Source organism: Theropithecus gelada, chromosome 3 (assembly GCF_003255815.1).
Source record: "Theropithecus gelada isolate Dixy chromosome 3, Tgel_1.0, whole genome shotgun sequence".
In the NCBI taxonomy this organism is placed as follows: Eukaryota; Metazoa; Chordata; class Mammalia; order Primates; family Cercopithecidae; genus Theropithecus; species Theropithecus gelada.
In genome coordinates this window covers 85290975-85310694 of record NC_037670.1, presented here as the reverse complement: position 1 = coordinate 85310694, position 19720 = coordinate 85290975, and the positions used below count along the sequence as shown (strand labels likewise).

Here is a 19720-nt window from a genome sequence, read left to right as displayed (position 1 = left end):
GGAAGGAGAGATGGGGGCTGAATCTCTTCCCACCCCATCTCTGCCAGGTCCCAGCCTCCTCTCTGGGCTTCTGTCCCAAAGAGACCTGCCTGCAAGCCTTCAAAGGCCTAGGAACCCCAGTTGGGGGTCCCTGTTCTGGAGCCATGGGGTTGGAGTGCCAGCTCCAGCAGAGTTGTCTGAGCTGCGGCCTGACATTATTGTTGGCCATGGAAGGCCTCGGGCCATCCTGAGCTCAGATCTTGGCTGCCGGCCGGCTGCTTCTGCAGCAGGGTCAGGGTGTCCCGCTTCTTAATGCAGCGCAGCTGCTCCTGCTTTGCCCGCTTGAGCTTGGTGGGGTTTCAGATCACTTGGACGATTTCCACCTTTGGCTCATTCCGGGCATTTCACGTTCTCGGCCCGGCGCTGTTTCTTCTGGCGGCGCCTCTCCTACTCCTCCTCCAGGTGAGGGGCAAAGTCCTAGGCCAGCTTCCTCTCCTGCTTCAGCTTCCCCTGCCACGATGGGTGCAGGGGCTTGTCCTGAAGCATCAGAGAGAATCTTTTCTTGGAGTGGTTCTTCCACACTCAGCCCGATTTGGGCTTCCCCTTCGGGATTACAGAAAGCTGCTCTTTCTTCAGCTTCTTGGACGCTGGGGCCTGGGATGAAGAACCCTTTCGCTTCTTTGCCGAAGCCGTCTGTCACCATCTCCCCAGCTGGAGGTGGTTTGCTCTGCTCGTGCTGACCCTGACCCCGGGGGAAGCCAGGTGCCTCAAGTGTCAGCTCCAGTAGTAGCTGAGAGGGCTCCGGACCCGGAGCTTGCTGAATGGGGTTAAGGCTCTGGTGATCCTGGGCCTGGCAGCAGCTGATGCTGGGAGGCCCCTGGGGTCAGCTCCTCCTTACTTTGGGCTAACACCGAGGCCAGTACTCCCTCGCCCTGAGAACAGTTGGGTGCCTCCTCACTTGGCTTCGGCTGACATCGTGGGGATTCAGGATTGACTCCAGCTGTCTTTGAGGCGACTCCAGGTGTAGGTCTTGCTGACGCTGTGGGGACCCTGGGCCTGATTCTGGCCGCCCCTGGGGGGGCTCCAAGTCTGCACCCTGCTGCAAAGACTGGGTGATCCTGGATTGTTTCCAGTGACCTTTCGGCGGGGCGCCCCAGGTCAGCTTGTTGCACACTCGGAGGAGACCCGGGCTCCCTCGTTTCTCCTGGGTTTGACTCGAACTCCACAAGGACCCGTCTCACCCGCAAAACTGAGGTGAGGCTCTCGGGGGATTCAGGCCCTAGGCCTTCCAGCCCTTGGCTGTGCCTTAGCGGTGTATCCATGGTTCAGCTGTAAGTTTCCAAACCCCTACACATATCCACAATGTTATCTTTAAACATCAGGCATGGTTATTTTAGAGTCTATGTTAATACCTTCCTTGTCTGGATCCCCCGTGGGTCTGTTCTTTCTCTCGATTTTCATCTGTACTTTTCTTTTTCTCATATGCCTGGTTATTTTTGCATAAGTGCCTGAAATTGGTTATGAAAAAATAGTAGAAAAAATTAAAAGTTAGAAGAATGGTATACCATGTCTTCAGAAAGGATTTATCTGTGCATCTGGATGATAGCTGGGGCATTAGCAACCTAGGATCCCATTAATCCAAATTCAGGAATGAGAGGATTTGAAGCTGAGTTTCAGTCCCTTTGAAAGTTAGTTTACTTCTGGTTCATCTTTTCTTCCAGAGTATACATAATTATGAGTATCACCTCAAATTATAGAATTCAGTTTCTGTTCCCCTGTGTTCTGCAAAGCAATCAAAGCCCTGTTTATGTTTTTAACCTCTCAACCATAAGTCTCTTCTGAGATTGGCAGAGGTAGTCCTGAATGCCACTGGGTCTCCATTGCTCTGTGTTTCTGCCTTTCCCCAAATCTTAACCTGGTAACTCTTTTCTGCCTTGTTTGCTCTCTAATGGCCTTCAAGCAGATTTTTACTACTTTGTTAGCTTTTCTAATGGTCTTCCACTGATAGGTAGGTTGGTCCAAATATCCTATTCTGCCACTACTGAAAGCAGAAGTCTGATATCTATTATGAAATTCATTTTAAAGGGCTTCTATAACTATTTTTTTTACCCCTATTACTGAATAATTTGCCACTTTGTTTCTTATTACTGTTGAATTGGTTGTCCTTTGTTCCTTTGAATCTGAAAAGAATTGCCAACCAAAACTGTAGAAAATTACTTCTGCCTGGGACTGCTCAAGGATTCTTTCTCCTGTGGTTCATCTACTTATATCCCACTTTACTGCTCAGAAACTCATCCATGATACTGCCTGGCCAATTGGGACCCAAGACAAGAGTGCCTCTTGATGTCTCCCTGAGTGCAGACTACCCTGCCTCTTCCTCTTTGGGGTCTAATTTTTGCCAATGGATGAAAGCCTGTCGTGGCCTAGATCTACTGTCCTAATTCTAATGCTTTGGGGCTCTATAGAAGAAGAAAAATGCAGTCTACAGTTCCACACACCAAAGGCCTGGGAAGCAAAGCCAAAGCATCAACAAGATCATATTTTAATCTGCCTTTTGCCTGCCTCTCATTTGTATTGGTGAGAGCTACAGCTACTGGCCCCTTTTCTGTCAGTGATTCACACAATTTTGTTGCTAGTGCTGAATTTCCCAGCTACCAGAAAGAGGATCTAATGTTTCTTTTTCAAAGGTCAAGTCTATCACAGTTATTTTTTTGTTCGAGTTGATTTTAAGAACAGTCGTTGGAAGGATAGTGGGTGGGGCGGCATTCTATAACACTGCTTCCCTCTCCAGGGCTCCTAATGAACAGAGGTAGGACCCGGGAGGAGGTAATTGCAGCAGTATCCAAGACTTCAGTGTTGGGTTCCTTTTGTAACTCATCCATCCACCCACTCACTCCCCCACTCTTTGGCTTGGTTTGGGGTGCTATAACAAAGTGCCACAGACTGGGTGGCTTTGAAACAACAGGAATTTATTTCTCATGGTTCTGGAGACTGGAAGTCCGAGACAGAGTGGTAGGGTTCTGGTGAGGACCTTCTTCTGGGTTGCAGATTGTCATCTTTTCGTTGTATCTTCACATGGATAAAAGAGTATGAGAGAGCTCTCTGGGGTCCCTTTTATAAGGACACCAGTCCCATTCATGAGGCTTCCGCGTTCATGACCTAATTACCCTTCAAAGACCCTCACCTCCTAATACCATCGTATTAGAAATTAGTTAATGTACGAATCTGAGAGGGACACAAACATTTAGTCCATAAAACTCATTCACCTCCTCATTGAATATATACTCATTAGACCTTACCACTTGCAGGACCTTTTGCTAAGTATAGTACTTCAGGGGATTAAAAACATTAGGCAAGGCACAGTGGCTTGCGCCTGTAATCCCGGCACTTTGAGAGGCTGAAGGAGATGGATCACTTGAGCCCAGGAGTTCGAGACCAGCCTGGCCAACATGGCAAAGCTCTTGTCTCTACAAAAAAAAAAAAAAAAAGAAAAAGAATTAGCTGGGTGTGGTGGTGCAGGCCTGTAGTCCCAGCTATGTGTGCAGCTGAGGTGGGAGGATCACTTGAGGCTGGGAGACAGAGGTTGCAGTGAGCTGAGATTGTGTCACCTCACTCCAGCCTGGGCGACAGAGTGAGACCCTATCTCAAGAGAGAGATTAGAAAAATCATTATAGAAGGATGATGATCTAACAGAGGCCACTGTCATGGCCCTAAAATGTTTGCACCATGTGATGAACGCTGAGATGCTCCTCTGAGATTTTCCCTTCAATGAAAGACCAGTTGTCCCAGCTACTGGGAGGGGTGGGCAGACAGCTTTCAGTTGTCAGACCCTTTAGGGATTGCCTCAGCTCCCGAGAGCCACCTGGCCTGGTCTTCACAGGTGGTCTCCATCCAATGAGTGTCTGATGCATGAGTGTAAAGGCCTGGGCATCTCAGCCCAACTTAGGAACAGTCTGAGAGGCTATTCCAGGTTCAGAGCTCCCTGTGTGACTGGCTGAGTCTGTTGCTGGGGCTGCATCACAGCCCAGCTTCTCTATCTAGTCCAACTTCCTTGCCCTATGTTCCACAGGTGTCAATACCAGAAGTGCTCCTTAATAAATATCTGCACATTAAACTCCATCTCAGAGTTTGCCTGCTAAGAAATTCAATCTGCCATACACCTGTCCCAGAGTATCTAATGGTTACAGAAACTGCTAGAATAAGTCAGGTTCATGTAGACTCTTGGCATAAGTCTAGCCAGGGCTGCAGAAGCAGTACTGCATGGGGCAAGGGTTGGCATTTTTTTTTCCTTAAAGGGCCAGTAGTAAATATTTTAGGCTTTGCAGGCCATGTAAGATTCTTGTTGTATATTCATTCTCTCAGTCTCTCTCTCTCTCTCTCTCTCTCTCTCTCTCTCTCTCTCTCTCTCTCTCTGTGTGTGTGTGTGTGTGTGTGTCATAGTCTATTAATGTAAAAAACATTCTTAGCTCATTGGCAGTAGGAAAACAGGCTGAAGGCTGGTGGGCTGTAGTTACTAACTCCAGTGTAAGGTATTAAGAGCCTAGACTTGTTGGGAGGCAATTATCCATGGGTCTTTCATGTTTCTACACATCTAGCAATGCAGAGATACCAAATAACATTGTTCTAAATTATCTTGTTGTGTTAGACCATTCTTTCACATTGCTATAAAGAAATACCTGAGGCTGGGTAATTTATAAAGAAAGGAAATTTAAGTGGCTCAGGTTCTGCAGAGGCCTCAGGAAGCTTTTACCCATGTCAGAAGGCAAAACAAGAATAGGAGCATCACAAGGCCTACTCCCACTTTGGGAGCAAGAGAGAGAGTGGGGAAGAGATGCCACACACTTTTAAACAACCAGACATCACAACAACTCAGTCACTACCCTGAGGACAGCACCAAGCCATGAGAGATCCATGACTCAAACACCTCCCACCAGGCCCCACCTCCAACACTGGGGACTGCATCTCAACATGAGATTTGGAGGGGACATCCAAAGTATTTCACTTTTGAAAAATGTTGTAGAGTGGTCAGCCTTCAGAGATACAGTGTCTCTTACCGGAGAAGAGATTAGGTATACTCTCTGTCCATTATAAAAGACTCAGGTTCCCTCATCTTAGTGTTCCTCTCCTATAACTCAACCTACCACATGTAAAGGAATCAACTAGCCCTCTTTGTGTTGCCCTGTGGCAATGAGGCTCATGAAACCAGCACAAGAAAATGCTGATGCTCTGCCTACTGCTATTGCTATGAGCAATAAACTGCTGTTTGTCTCTGATCCAGGAGTTTTGTGTCTATAGCCAATCCATGAAACTGTAGCAGGCTAATTTGTTAGATTACAAGTAGAGTAAAACCTCAGACCCTTCATAGTTCTTAATTTCCTAGGTTCAAATTCCTTCACCATTGATAGGTTGGTTAGATGGCCTAATTCCCAGGAAGGCCCAGAGACAGGGACAGGTAGGAACCATACCCAGGGACTGCCCACAGACCTCACCAGCTGACTGCATGTTGGGCTTGCCCCATCCGTGGAGTACAGAACTCTGCAGCTGCTCCCAGCTGAGCTTGCCCAGGCTCTGTATTTCCTTACCAGGCCTATAGTACGAGTGCCCCGTGAGAATTAGTTAGACATGCCCTTTTTCAGACGACCAAGCTCTCAACTCAGATGCACTGAATTGGAAATTCTAGGGGCAGAACCCAGCATTCTGGTTTACCAAGCTCTCCAGTGATTCCCATGAGTGTCTTGCTCTGGCTTTTCATCTCAAGAAGCAAAATGCTCTTTCACAGCCCGAATTCATTCTCACCTGTCGGAAACCCAAAGGTGCCAGGGTTTCCAGTGAGCAACTACACCTTTTAAGTAAATTAAATTCTTTCTATGAAACTTTGACCCCCATCCAAGGACGTGTTCTAAGCACAAAATTAAAGGATCGAGAAACATGCCTCAAAGTCAAGGCTCCTGTGAGAAGACAACAAATTCAAGCTTGAGAGTTTTGCAAACCTCTCTAGGTACACATTTTTTCCCCACCTGAAAGCCCACTGCAAAACTTTTCCTACTTGTTGTCATGAGAAATAGCCCATGCCCCTTTGGTAAATATTAAAATCTCAAAATTCTTCTTTAAACATTTGAATTATCAACATCCTGACTTAAATCAATCTAATAGTACTTTTACAAGAAAAATTATTTTGGTATTAAAAAACATTTTGGACTGGGAGTGGTGGCTCACGCTTGTAATCCCAGTATTTTGGGAGGCTGAGGCAGGCAGATCATTTGAGGTCAGGAGTTCGAGACCAGCCCAGCCAACATGGCAAAACCTACTAAAAATACAAAATCTAGAATACAAAAATTAACCAGGCATGGTGGTGGGCACCTGTAATCCCAGCTACTCGGGAGGCTGAGGCAGGAGAATCACTTGAACCTGGGAGGCAGAGGTTGCAGTGAGCCAAGATTGTGCTATTGCCTGGGTATCAGAGCAAGACTCCAGCTCAAAAAAAAATACACAAAAAACGTTTTGATCATGGGCTATCAGTGTGTCACACACTTTCTATCCTAGGTAAAACATGGAGGCTGGATCCAATCTAAGTCTGTTAGCATCAAGCCCAGTTCATGATGTGTGCAAAGTGTACTGTGCCCGCTTCTATCCCCTTTCTTTGTTAAGAATGCTTCCTTTCCTCTCAATTGAGAATCTCTGATTTAATATCAGTAGAATGACAACAGGGTGAAAAAGTATAGACCAAGCACCCTAGAGTGTCACCTCAAATTGTATCTGGTTTTTATTAGACTATATTAATTTTATATACTGTTATTTGTAAGATATAGAGCCACAAATACAGAAAAAAGTAATGAAGTAAGTCCTCAATGTTGCCAATAGGTTCTTGGAAACTGCAACTTTAGGTGAAATGCCATAGAACAAAATCCATTTTCCCACAAGCTAATTGGTATAAACAGGAGCTAAGTTCCTGGAATATTTCTAATCAGAAAAACATCACCAAACTTCTAAATAAATACCAAAATGCGCCTAATAGTAAACACTGAAATAAATATGAGCAATACATACACTTAAGACAAATTCATAAGAACAAGATAATTATCTTCCTACTTATTCCAGTTCAGGGTACAGGACAGAACCTGCCCCAGCCTGGACACCATCAGATCTCAGGGCGCACTCACACACACCCATGCTCACTCTGGGGCCAGATAGACATGCCGTGTGCACACCTTTGGGATGTGGGAGGAAACCAGAGTGCTTAGAGAAAACCCATGCAGATGTGAGGAACATGTACCAACTCCACATAGACAGTGGCCCCAGCTGGAATCCATTTTTCTTTTCTCGTCAACGTGGTAAGAAAATAATGTTGAACTAAATGTTATTTGGCCGGGCATGGTGGCTCATACCTGTAATCCCAGCACTTGGGAGGCCAAGGCGGGTGGATCACCTGAAGTCAGGAGTTCGAGACCAGCCTGGCCAACATGGTGAAACCCTGTCTCTACTAAAAATACAAAAATTAGCTGGGCGTGGTGGTGTGCGCTTGTAGTCCCAGATACGTGGGAGGCTGAGGCAGGAGAAACACTTGAACCCGGGAGGTGGAGGTTGCAGTGAGCTGTGATGATACTACTACAATCCAGCCTGGGTGACAAGAGTGATACTCCGTCTCAAAGAAAGGAAGAAAAACGTTATTTGAGGACCTGCAGTATTTACTAAGTGCCAAGTATTGAATACGCATTACCTCAATTCAGTACACAGCAGCCTTCCAAGGTCGACAGCAGCATCGCCGCCCCAGGTGGTTCTCATGTGCAGTCAGACTTGAGAGCCACTGATGGGTGAAGTTTGTTAGCAAATGTCATGGTTAGTGAATGCTGGGGCTCACCAGCCTGCTTCTTCAAGGCCTCAGGTTCACCCTGGAACCCTGAAGCTGACACCACAGATGGTAAGGGAAGACTCACAGGAGGCCACGTCTATTCATGGATGTCTGGGAAGCCGCCAGTCCCATGCCTGCCCCTCCTGGACCTGCCTGCTCTGGCCATGGGTCTGGAATGGAATACTTGAGACCCTCCAGTGCTGATGGCACTCTTAGGTTGCCACTCGCCAGGAACATTCTGTGGCTCAATATTTGTCAAGAAGGTGGTCAGTTAAAATGGAACCTGCTTAAGAGAAAGAGCAATTATTAAAGCACCAGTGTGCCGATTGTGGAGGCTGGAGACTGCAAGTTTATATGGCCAGAGAGAGAGGGGCCTGATCTGGGTTTTTCCCCAAAGCTTCACCGGAACCAAAGCCACATCTCCGGCCCTTGCATGGTTATTCTCCCCTTGGTGCCAAGAGGGGCCGTGTGCTGGGCTCTGGGATGCCTGTTAGGCCTAGCTTCAAGCGCTGGGTAGCTAGCAGAGGGCTGTCCAAGCTCCTAGGCTGTTTCCTTCTCTGCCTCCCTTACCGCCCACATTTTGGTCATTTTGCTGCTCATTAGCACCTCCTCCAGAAGGTGACCTGGTTAAGGGGAGGAGGTGAAACTCAAATCCAGCAATTTTCCTGCCTGTTAGCAGCTCTTTAAAAGTCTTGATGGACAAGCAGGTTAATGCTGTTGGCTAACCCTGGAGGCTCCAGCATCCCCGTCCAGGGGCTGCACAGGGGCTTGCATTTACTGAGCACCTACTGGCATCACTAGAGCAGCAAGTGATGTTCTGTGAGGTACTGACGAGTTCACGGAGCACTTTGGAACATATGGTTCAGGTGATCCTCACAGCAAGCTTGTGGGGTCAGTATAATTCTTATCTTATTTTATAGATATGGAAGCTGAGACTGGGAGAGGCAAGTGACTTGTTCAACATCCCACAAACCACAGCAAATAAGTCCACCAGGAATGTGAATTCTGATAGGAAGTTGGAGTCCAGAGCCTACTCACATTACTATACCACTCTGTTTTTCTACCAGGTCACATTCGGTGTGAAGATTTCAAGTTCCCATTCTCGATATACTTCTGACCTGATGGGGGAGGAATGGCACCTTTGAGGTGAAAACCTAAAAAACAAAAGGGAAAGGGAAATGTGAGATCACAGCTGCTATGAGGAAGATGAGACATCAACAAACCAGTGAGAAGGAGGAGGGGGATCTCGAAAGCGGTATCAGAAATGCACTTGAGGCTGAGCGCGGTGGCTCATGCCTGTAATCCCAGCACTTTGGGAGGCTGAGGCAGGTGGATCACCATAGGTCAGGAGTTCGAGGCCAGCCTGGTCAACATGGTGAAACCGCATCTCTACTAAAAATACAAAAATTAGCCAGCGTGGTGGCAGGCACCTGTAATCCCAGCTACTTGGGAGGCTGAGGCAGGAGAATTGCTTGAACCCGGGAGGTGGAGGTTGTAGGGAAAGGAGATCATGCCACTATACTCCAGCCTGGGTGACAAGAGTGAAACTCTGTCTCAAAAAAAAAAAACACTTGGAAAGTGGGGGGCATTGTGAAAGAGCCCAGAGGAGGTTCTAGGCAGGGATAGGAAAGCTGGGGGCAGTGAGCAGGGGCAGGGGACTGGGTCAGCACGCCTAAGGAAGGAGACCTTGCAGGATGACAAGAGTGTATGGTGCAGATGAGAGTGTCGTGGGAGGCATGGCCACTGTGTAGTGTTAAGGCGAGTGCCAGGCTGGGGAGGCTGCTTCCTTCACAACTTCTACAGGGGTCTGAGCAGATCAGGTCTGGTTGGAGCTGTGCTCCAGGAAAGCCAAGTAGCAACTGTGCGTGGATTAGGCCAGAGGGGACGGAGTGGAGGCAGGGGAATGAGTTTCACTGACCGAGAGGGAGAAACAAAGGAAAGGAGGGGCCTGACCAGCAGAAAGACATTGTGCAAACCGAATTCTCTCTATGACTGCAGTGAGCTCTCTCGGCAGTGCCTGTTAAACTAGGCTGCAGGGCTTCCATAATGTTACCTTGTAGCATCAAAGGGCTTAGTTTCTGATCCCCAGGTGGCTGACATATCTGTCCTGGGATTTATAATTTTTGTAGAAAAACTAAGATTCCTGATAAAAGATTCAAATCTTTCAGTAATAATTTTAAAACTCTCAAACTTTCTCTAACAACTTCTTCCAGGCTTCATAAATGCAGCTGTGATTAGGCTCTTTGAAGAGAGGTAAGTGGGGGTACCTGTCTTCTACATAATACTCCAGAAAATTTCAATTCGTTACACTTCCTCTCACTAGCCTCTCAGGTATATAGTTTTATGTCTTAATATAAGTCCCTAAAATAAAATAAAAATAAGTCCCTAAAATAAAATAAAACTGGCCCACAAAATATCTTTAAAATTAATGTTCAGTTCCTCATACTCACCTTTCCTTCTTTCTCTCCCTAGAATAGGTCTGGCAGTAAATAAATTTAGAAACGTTTTTTATTTCCTGACTTAAACTGACATTTGCATTAGGGAGCAGGTAAGAGTTTTGTTTTGGTGTATGTGTGTGTGTGTTTGTTTTTTTATTTTGTTTTGTTTTTGATGGAGTCTCGCTCTGTTGCCAAGCTGGAGTGCAGTGGTGTGATCTCAGCTCACTGCAACCTCCGCCTCTGGGGTTCAAGTGATTCTCCTGCCTCAGCCTCCCGAGTAGCTGGGACTACAGGCGCATGCCATCACGCCCAGCTAATTTTTGTATTTTTAGTAGAGACGGGGTTTTACCATGTTGGCCAGGATGGTCTCGATCTCCTGACTTTGTAATCGGCCCACCTCGGCCTCCCAAAGTGCTGGGATTACAGGCGTGAGCCACCGCACCCAGCTAAGAGTTTTTTCCCATGTTGCATTGAGATTTTTTATTCTGTAGTTCCTACAAGCTGTGATAAATTTAAGAGTGGCCAGCGGCCCACCTCTCAGGCCTCTCAAACTGCCTGCCGGTCCTCAGAGGGTCAGCCTTCTGAGTTTGGCCTCCCCTGCTGAGGGTCAGCCTTCATGCAGATCATTTGTATCCCCAGCCCCTCGAGCTGATCCAGAGTCCAATTCTAGGCTAGCCAGTGACCTGTGGAAGGTTGGGAGCAAAACATTTTATTGGACCGATCAGATTCTAGCTCTTGAGAATTGAGATGGAGGAAATCAGGCATCAGTATGAGCTGAAGCTGAAAGGAGATGCTGATGCAGAAAGGGGTTGGAGGGGCCATGATGGACCACGTCAAAGCTTAAGTTGTGCAGCAGCAGAAGCCATGAGGAAGCGCTGAAATGTGGTCCGTGAAGTGGGGAGAGTGGAGCAGACACAGGAGCTAGGGGCAGAGGGCAGCCTGTCCCTGGAGCTGCCTCCAGATCTTGCTTTCAGACTCCAGTTTGGGTCCATGTATAGCCCATGAGTAAGCCCTCTGCTTCTTGGAGTGCTCTGGGTCTAGGATTCTTTCCTTGCAAAGGACATCCCTTCAAACTAAAAACCTGCCAACAACCCTAAACACCAGCATCTCCTGACACAGTGCGAGCTGAGGGATACTCGGCAGCTCTTCTCAGACAGGTCTGCCTAGCAACTGAGGCTCTGCATGTCTGTCATGGCCCCAGGTGCTGCCACTCCCACGGCTCCCCGTTCACAAGAGCAAGAGAAAGGGTGACTTGCGTGAGCAACCCTGTTACTCAACTAGAAAGAAAGAAATCCCGATCTAAAACAAATAAAACCAACAAAAACTTGATTTCCAACTGATCTAAAAGGCAGTAAAGAGGCAGAATAAGTGATATTTCCTCACTTTTTTTCCCTTTCTGTGGCATTTGGGAAGAGTAGAGGAAAATGCTCAAATCTGGCACATGACCAAGCGCCTCTGAGGCCTCAGGTCCTTAGCATCTTGAGGAAAGCTTTTTTCTTTGTTTTTTTAGAGAAGAATTCTTGGGTTTTTAAAAAAATCTGTTCTCTGGTATCAGTAAATTTACCCAGAGAGGATTTTTTTTTTTTTTTGGCTAAATGGATTGGTCTTGAATAGTTTCTAAGACTCTAACAAGAAAGTGTTAGATTTCACTAGAAGGTAGTGTGATGGGATATGGTAATCATTCTGAACTCAGCAGTAGGCCTCCTGATGTGCAGTTTCCAAACATGCTGCTTTCCATTGCCGCTGAAGTCTGTTGAAGTTTTTGATGCATATTTTGCTTTTAAAATGAGAGAGCTGACTCTTGACCGAGTGACTGAGTGCAAATGGTAACATCAATTTCCTCACACATATTTTCCTATTCTAACTTCAGGCTAGATCAATGTTTGCCCTCTTCAAACACTGGAAAGGCTCCACTGGGATAGAGGTAACAGTGAGATGGGAAATAAAGGGAAAACAAAGAGTACATTACAGCAAATACCAAAGTCAAACTTGGATCCGGTTCAAAAAAACCAAAAGGCATAATATAAAAATGTAAGCTTGAAAAATATCCAGTAGACTAAACATTCACTCATCCTGATAAAAAAAATAAAAATAAAGGCCTTGCCTTGGTGTCTTCTGGGCTAAACTCTTGGGCAATGGCTTTTAGTACAGTATAATTTGTTAGCATTTACTGCCGGTGATAAATTACGAGGCCCCACCATGAGATTTTACTGCTTCAGGTAGGGTGATCACAGCTTTCCAAATTGTAAATTACTTTAGCAACTACTTGGGACAGAAGGAAGTGAAACAGAACACTTCAGCTTAGAAGACCATTTCTTCTTATTCCTCTACCTTGGTGCTTATCTGCATGGAATGCCTGGGTAAAAGCAGGCTTTAAAACATCCCGCCATCCCTTGCCTGATCAGCCTTTTTAATTGTCTTTTGAGTAAACTTCAAAGCCATCTGTTAGTTATGCAAAAGATACCAATACAACTCACAGTGCTCACTGGAAGCACCACATTTTAGGTAATCATATTTTTCAAATGCTGCTCTTGGACTTACTAATCCATACTTTGTTATTTAACCAACTTCTTAACAGAGTCTTTAATCAAAAAGGTCACTACAAGGGTAAATTCCTTAAAACCCCACTAAGATAGTGGAAGGTACGTATACGATATAAATCAGACTATTCAGATCTGGGACAACAGAGTTTTAGATATGTCACACTGATTGTGTCTTTTGAATCTGAAATCAACACACCTTATACAATAGACATTTCTTAAGGAGACAACAAGACAAAGTATTTGAAAATGAAACTCACTTTTATTGAGTACCTTCCCTGGGTCATGCTTTGTATATGCTCTTTCATCTCACTTAATTCTGCCAATAGCTCTACAAATTGCTTTTCCTATTTTGTTTTAATTATTATTATTATTTTTAGAGACAGGGTCTTGCTCTGTTGCCCAGGCTGGAGTACAGTGGTGTGATCATAGCTCACTATAGCCTCAAACACCTGGGTTCAAGTGATCCTCCTGCCTCAGCCTCTGAGTAGCTGGGACTACAGGCATGTGCCACCACACCCAGCTAATTTTCATTTGTATTTAGTAGAGATAGGGTTTCTCTATGTTGCCCAGGCTGATCTCCAACTCCTGGGCTCAAGTGATCCTCCTGCTTCTCCATTTTATAGATAAGGAAACCAAGCTTCAGAAGTGTTAAGTAGTTTGCTATTTATTGGCAATTCAGGTACTCAAATATAAGTCTGCTGTATTCCAAAGCCCCTATTCTATTCTCTATGTCCTAAGATAACTATCCTACACAATGGCAGCTCTCTCTCATCCTCTTTCCTTCCCAACACCATCTTCCTGTCTTCCCCTGGCTGCACACGTAGCTCTATTTTACTGTGATCTCTATTTACATTCCATGGCTCTATTATGCTGGAAGCATGTTTGGCTGGCTATATGCAGTTATTTGTATTCCCTGCGTAGGGCATTTATTAAGCATCTACTATAGGTCAGTAACCAGGAGAGCTGTGGATGGCTGCAAGTGACGACGGATAGATAATTTTCACCAGCCATTTCATGCCTTATTGACAATTTAACAGTGGTAGGGAACATTCCAGGGTTCCTATGGTTCATTTTTTCCTCCCCCGAGACGGAGTCTTGCTCTGTCACCCAGGCTGGAGTGCTGTGGTATAATCTCGGCTCACTCAACCTCTGCCTCCTGGGTGCAAGCAACTCTCCTGCCTCAGCCTCCTGAGTAGCTGGGATTACAGGTGCGCACCACCACACCCGGCTAATCTTTGTATTTTTAGTAGAGACAGGGTTTCAACATGTTGGCCAGGCTGGTATTGAACTCCTGACCTCGTGATCTGCCAGCCTTGGTCTCCCAAAGTGCTGGGATTACAGGCGTGAGCCACCGTGCCTGGCGGTTCCTATAGTTTTGTGGTGGCTCTTCCCACTTCACTGCCACCTCCAAAGCCAAACCTCTTCACCAGCTGCACTGGGCCTGGCAAAGCTTAGCTAGAAAGAGCCCAATAAGGAGACCAGGGCATGGAAAAGGATCTGAATCACTTGTCAATACTATTATATAAAAGAAGCTAAGATGAATGAATACATTTGTAAATATTTCGGTGTTTAATTATAAATGAGTGTTTTTAAAATCTATTGGCAAATGATGCTCCAGCAAGACTTTTATCAGTCTGCATTCCCATCAGCTATGCACTAGCTGAGTCCCTGGGTTTGCAGACATTTAGCTAGCAATCTCCAGTTTGGTTTAGAGTGATGTCTGCTTGTCTGGCAGCTTCAGAATTTCTAAATGGGAAAGTCTCAGGGACAGGGATCTCATTGGGTGGAGGTGGGAAAGTGCTTTGAAACCGCATCTGCATAGCACTTTACATGAGATTGACAAAGTGTCCATTTTCCACATCAAAGAATGGGGTAGGGGAGGATTGCACAAAAGACAGGACTTAAAGCCACCATTTGCCCCACTGGGCTGAGCACTCACAGCCTTGGGCTGCGCCAAAGCCCCAGCTCTGAGTGGAATTCATTCAGCAAGATTTGTCTCCCAGAATATGACCTTGCAGACCACTGCTTTTGTCTTAGCAGATATAGCCCATGAGTCCAGCACATTTCTGACTTATCTTCTGCCAAGTTTGAGAGAGCCAGGCTTTTCGTATTCACTCTCTCTACTGGGTCCTATGGCATTAGAGAAAAAAAATCTCCCACAAGCAGATTCAAATACCCTCTTGCTAACTAACCAGAAACCATTTGAAGTAGAAGATGGCTGATGGCAGTCTTGTATTTATCAAGTTTGCTCTTCACCAACTGGCTTCTTGGTTACCAGTAGCTCATAATAAGAGCTTGTAAGTTTTAGTGAGCATTTACAATGTGGCAGACACCATGCCATGCCCTGTACCTACACTGTGTTATTTAAGCCTTTCAATTATACCCTGGGACAGTTACTATTATCCCTATGTCATGATGAGAAAACTGGCACTGAGAGGCTGGGCGCAGTGGCTCATGCCTATAATCCTAGCACTTTGGGAGGCCGAGGCAGGTGGATCATGAGGTCAGGAGATTGAGACCAGCCTGGCCAACATGGTGAAAACCTATCTCTACTAAAAACACTAAAAATTAGCCGGGTGTGGTGACACGTGCCTGCAGTCCCAGCTACTCAGGAGGCTGAGGCAGAAGAATTGCTTAAACCCGGGAGGTGGAGGTTGCAGTGAGCCGAGATTTCACCACTGCACTCCAGCCTGGGCAACAGAGCAAGACTCTGCTCAAAAAAAAGAAAAAAAAAAAAAAAGAAAAAAGAAAACTGACACCGAGAGAGGCTAAGTCACCTGCTCAAGTCCACACTAGAAAATGGTATTGCTGGGTTTAGAACTCAGGCCTGACCTCTCCGGGGCCCACCTTTTAATACAGTGTTGAAGGATGTGGGAGGTGAGTAGGGCAGCAAAGGATGGCTTTCATCATTATTTTCAAAAGTTGATTATAAGTTTGTAAAATAAAGCAGAGTGTTTAGACATATCTCACTTAGATATATTAAGTGAAATGAGATTAAGCCATTTCTGGTCTTCTGCTATGGTGGGCTTCTGTGTTCTCTAAGCTTGATTAACACAGCATTTCAGTGTTAACGGGCTCGTGGCTCCAATCAAAGATCCTACCTGCTGGTATTCAGATGCAGTCACACTGAGAGCAAGGGCATTTATTAAGCATCTACTACAGGTTAGAAACTGTGCTAGTGCTTTATGTGTGTAAAGGGATGTTTAGAGGGCCTCTTCCTGATGCCTTGGAATTGGTCCTGGGCCCATAATAACAGAGGCTATGTGTTCATGTTTCTAACTCAGGGAAAGCTTCCAAATATTGGGGCCAGGCTTCCTAAGACTTGGCAAACCCGCCTCACTACAGTCAGTCCCTCATTTCCTCCAATCCTTCCTGCTTTAGAGCCCATGGAATGAGGATCCTGGGAGCTTTGGCTTTGCCTGTGTTCCTGAACAGCTAAAGGAAAGGGAATTACTAGTTCCTTAGTAATTTTATTAGTAATTCAAGAGAATTACTAATAAAAACTGGGGTCATCTCATTCATTTGTTCCTTCACTCATGCACCAAACGCCGTGTGTGGAATGCATCCAGTGTGCCAGGTGCTTGTGATACCTCAGTCACAAAACCATGGTCCGTGCCCTCATGGAGCTCGTGTTTGAACATCTTCTCAGGCAGTGGACATGCTCATTTGCCTCATGCCAGCCTGTGGTAGAAATGCAGGTGCTGCCACGCATCAAGAGGCCTCCTCAGTAGGTAGGTGGGTTGGAGCCTTCTTGTCAGTGCCCATCTAAAGGGCTCCTTCCAAGCAGGAGGTCCCTGCCTGTACAAAGCAGGTCTGTGCCCCTATGGAAGTTGAGAGAGATGTGGACAAAGGCAAGCTGGAAGAAATTTCTCCATCAGAAAATAGTGGGGTTGGGGAAAGGTGCCAGCAAGAGGGACTGCAAGGCTCTCTGAGGCCTCACATGTGGTCCCTTGTGAGATATAGAATACCCCCCGTTTTCCTAGGGAGGGATGCAGGTGTCTTACCTCGTCGCAAGTAGATTTTACTAGAATACTCTCCCTAGCCATATTCACAAGCAGACAAACTAACAAGGCCTCCTCTTCCTCCGTAGCCTAATTAAATCCACCTGGAGAGACAGAGGGCATGGCCTCCCTTTACACCCGCTATCCATCTGAATTACCTGGACAGGACCCGGAGTCTTGATCACGCCAGTATGAAATTGTCCCCAGGCTCTCTTCTAACACTTCCCAGAGCTGCACTGTGTCTTCCTGAGTGCAATGGATCCAAGGTGACATTTACAGGAGAGAGCTGATTTGATCTCGCTTCTAGGAAGCAGGGTAAGGCTGAGGTCCTTGGCCTTGACAAGGCAGGACCCAAAGGCCAAAGGTTGCTATTTAAACCCAAGTTTCCAGCTGAGAAAGTTAATGTTGCCAACGTTGATAATATTTAAAAAACATTTCCCATAAGCAGGATGATGCTGCTGCAAGACAGGATGATGCTGTCTTTCTTGAATGACATCATTCAAGAAAGAAGCACCCACTGTCCCCCGGCAGTTCACTACATGCTTGGAAGTGAGAGTAGAAAACTTCAGAGATCACTTTGTTTTACTTAGAAACTGCTTATTTTTCAAAGTTAAAAATAAGCAGTTTCCAATTTTTTGTTTCTACTGAGCTGCTCTGTTTGTTATCTATTAAGTGATCAAAATAGGCAAAGGCTTGCTTTCGACATTTTTCTTTTTCTTTCTTTTTTCTTTTTTTTTTTAAAGATGGATTCTTGCTTTGTTGCCCAGAATGGAGTGCACTGGTGCAATCCCAGCTCACTGCAACCTCTGCTGGTAGGGTTCAAGTGATTCTCATGCCACAGCCTCCTTAGTAGCTGGGATTACAGGCACGCACCACCACGCCTGGCTAATTTTTGTATTTTTAGTAGAGATGGGGTTTTGCCATGCTGGCTAGGCTGGTCTCGAACTCCTGACCTCAAGTGATCTGCCCACCTCAGTCTCCCAAAGTGCTGGGATTACAGGCATGAGCCACCACGCCCCTCCTCTTTGAACATTTTTCTCACTCCAACATTTAAGGAAAAGAGAGGTTCTTAATTACTGACAGGAAGGTGATTGCCCATTTTTCTGAAACTCAAAAACAAAAGTGCAGTAAGATTGATCAGAGGATTTGCTCTCTCTGGAAATACTGTTCTTGCCATCTTCAAGCAAATGGCGGCTCACTGGTAGAAATTTCAAAACCTGTGCTTAAACTGCCAAATTCCTTTCCTCTGCTGTTCCCATTTCTCTGTAATGATGGCCCCAGAAGGGAGGCTCGGTGCAGGCAGAGGCTCACTCTGCCTTGGGCAGCATGGAATGTCTCACCCTTGACACACACACACACACAGCCAGGTTCTAAGGAGGTCCTCCATAAACATTTGTGGATACATATTTGTGGTCTGCGTCTGCAGTGCATTTACCTTCTCTATTATAATTCACATTAGTCCTCCTTTGTCTCTCTAACAATAGAGAAGGGTAGGGAAACCTTTTTTGTAACCTAATTTCAAACTCATCACCTATTTCTTTCATTACAACCTTCACTATTTAGAGCAAGCAAAGCAAGTCTTAGGTCATCATTTTCCCATTAGTGAAGGACAGCAAGCGTTCACTTTATATGAATATTCTTTCCCTTTCCCACAAAGTAATGATCTAAGACTTATAGCTAGCGGGGAAAAATGGTGTTCTTCCCAACCTGGAAATGGCATTGCTCATTAAGTGACTGAGGCTTGCTGAATCCTATGCAAATCAGTCCTGATGAGCCTTTAACTAATCTGTTTACAAACCAGACCTGCTAGACAGGCCTCAGTGATTTTCTATCAAAGCAAAAAGCACTGCTCTTTATGGGGATCTGGCTGTCCCTGAATGGGTAGTTTAAACATAGACTCTTTCCTTCAAAGTAAGATCAAAGGCTTTATGACTCCTAAATGAGTGCATTATTTCCACTTACTACCTTCTTGTTTGCAATTTGTGTTTATTAACAGCACTGTCTCAGGTTTACTTTGTGACTTACTAGTTTCTGAAAACAGTATGGCAGTTTTATGGACCACAGTATACATTTGTGGAGATTATGTAGCATATAATACATAGAATGGCCCATCAGACAGGACATTAGGCAAAGACAGTTCTCTGCAGAGATGACAATGCCTGTCCATGCAGAATACATTCATGATTTTTTTTTTTAAAGAAACCATCTGGCATAACAGGGCTAACACAAGAAAATATTCCCCAACTCTCCAGATTTGATAACTCTTTGACCACCTTAGAAGAATTTTCTTTGAAATTTTATTTCTTTTGAAGAGAGTAAGTTCCTAAAGCTGTATTGTTGGTGAGGGAATGCCACTGGTACCTTTCGAGGAGAAGCACAAACAGGTTCTTTTAGAGAACAAGCAGATTGTTTTAAAAACAACAAAGATTCCAGCATGTAACTAACCACTTAAGAAACCCTTCTTTTAGTCCTTCAGCCAGCAGCTTCCCAGTGCGAAGACAGAGGTCTCTATCGTCCCTGGTCCTAACACAGAGATTAGAACCCTGTCCTTCACTCCCACCCTCCAATTCATCTTAGGAGGATAAAGCTGCCAAGAAAATTGCATCTTTTAAGATTTGTAGTGACTCAGGTATACAGGCTTCAAGGTGTCACTGACCTATAAAAGGGACTAGACTAAACTGCAATGAGTACAGTGCAATGCAGGGAATATCCAGCTTTGGAAGGGGCAGCTTTTAATGTCACTAGATGGTCCAGCCAGAAATTAAATGGGATGGCCAGGAAAGGCCATAATCAGGGACCAAGCCACTGTTCAAAGTCATAACAGTTTTTAATAGATTTTTTTTTTTTGGACACTGAAGTGAGCATAAATTCACAAGGATAAAAACACATTTGTCAGAACCCCATGGACAG

The 19720-nt window shown here is 45.4% G+C and overlaps 1 pseudogene; it reads right to left on the bottom strand.

The window, feature by feature from the left end:
* Positions 1-232: 232 nt before the first annotated feature.
* Positions 233-1301, bottom strand: LOC112621518 (annotated as a pseudogene).
* Between the last annotated feature and the right edge of the window lie 18419 nt (positions 1302-19720).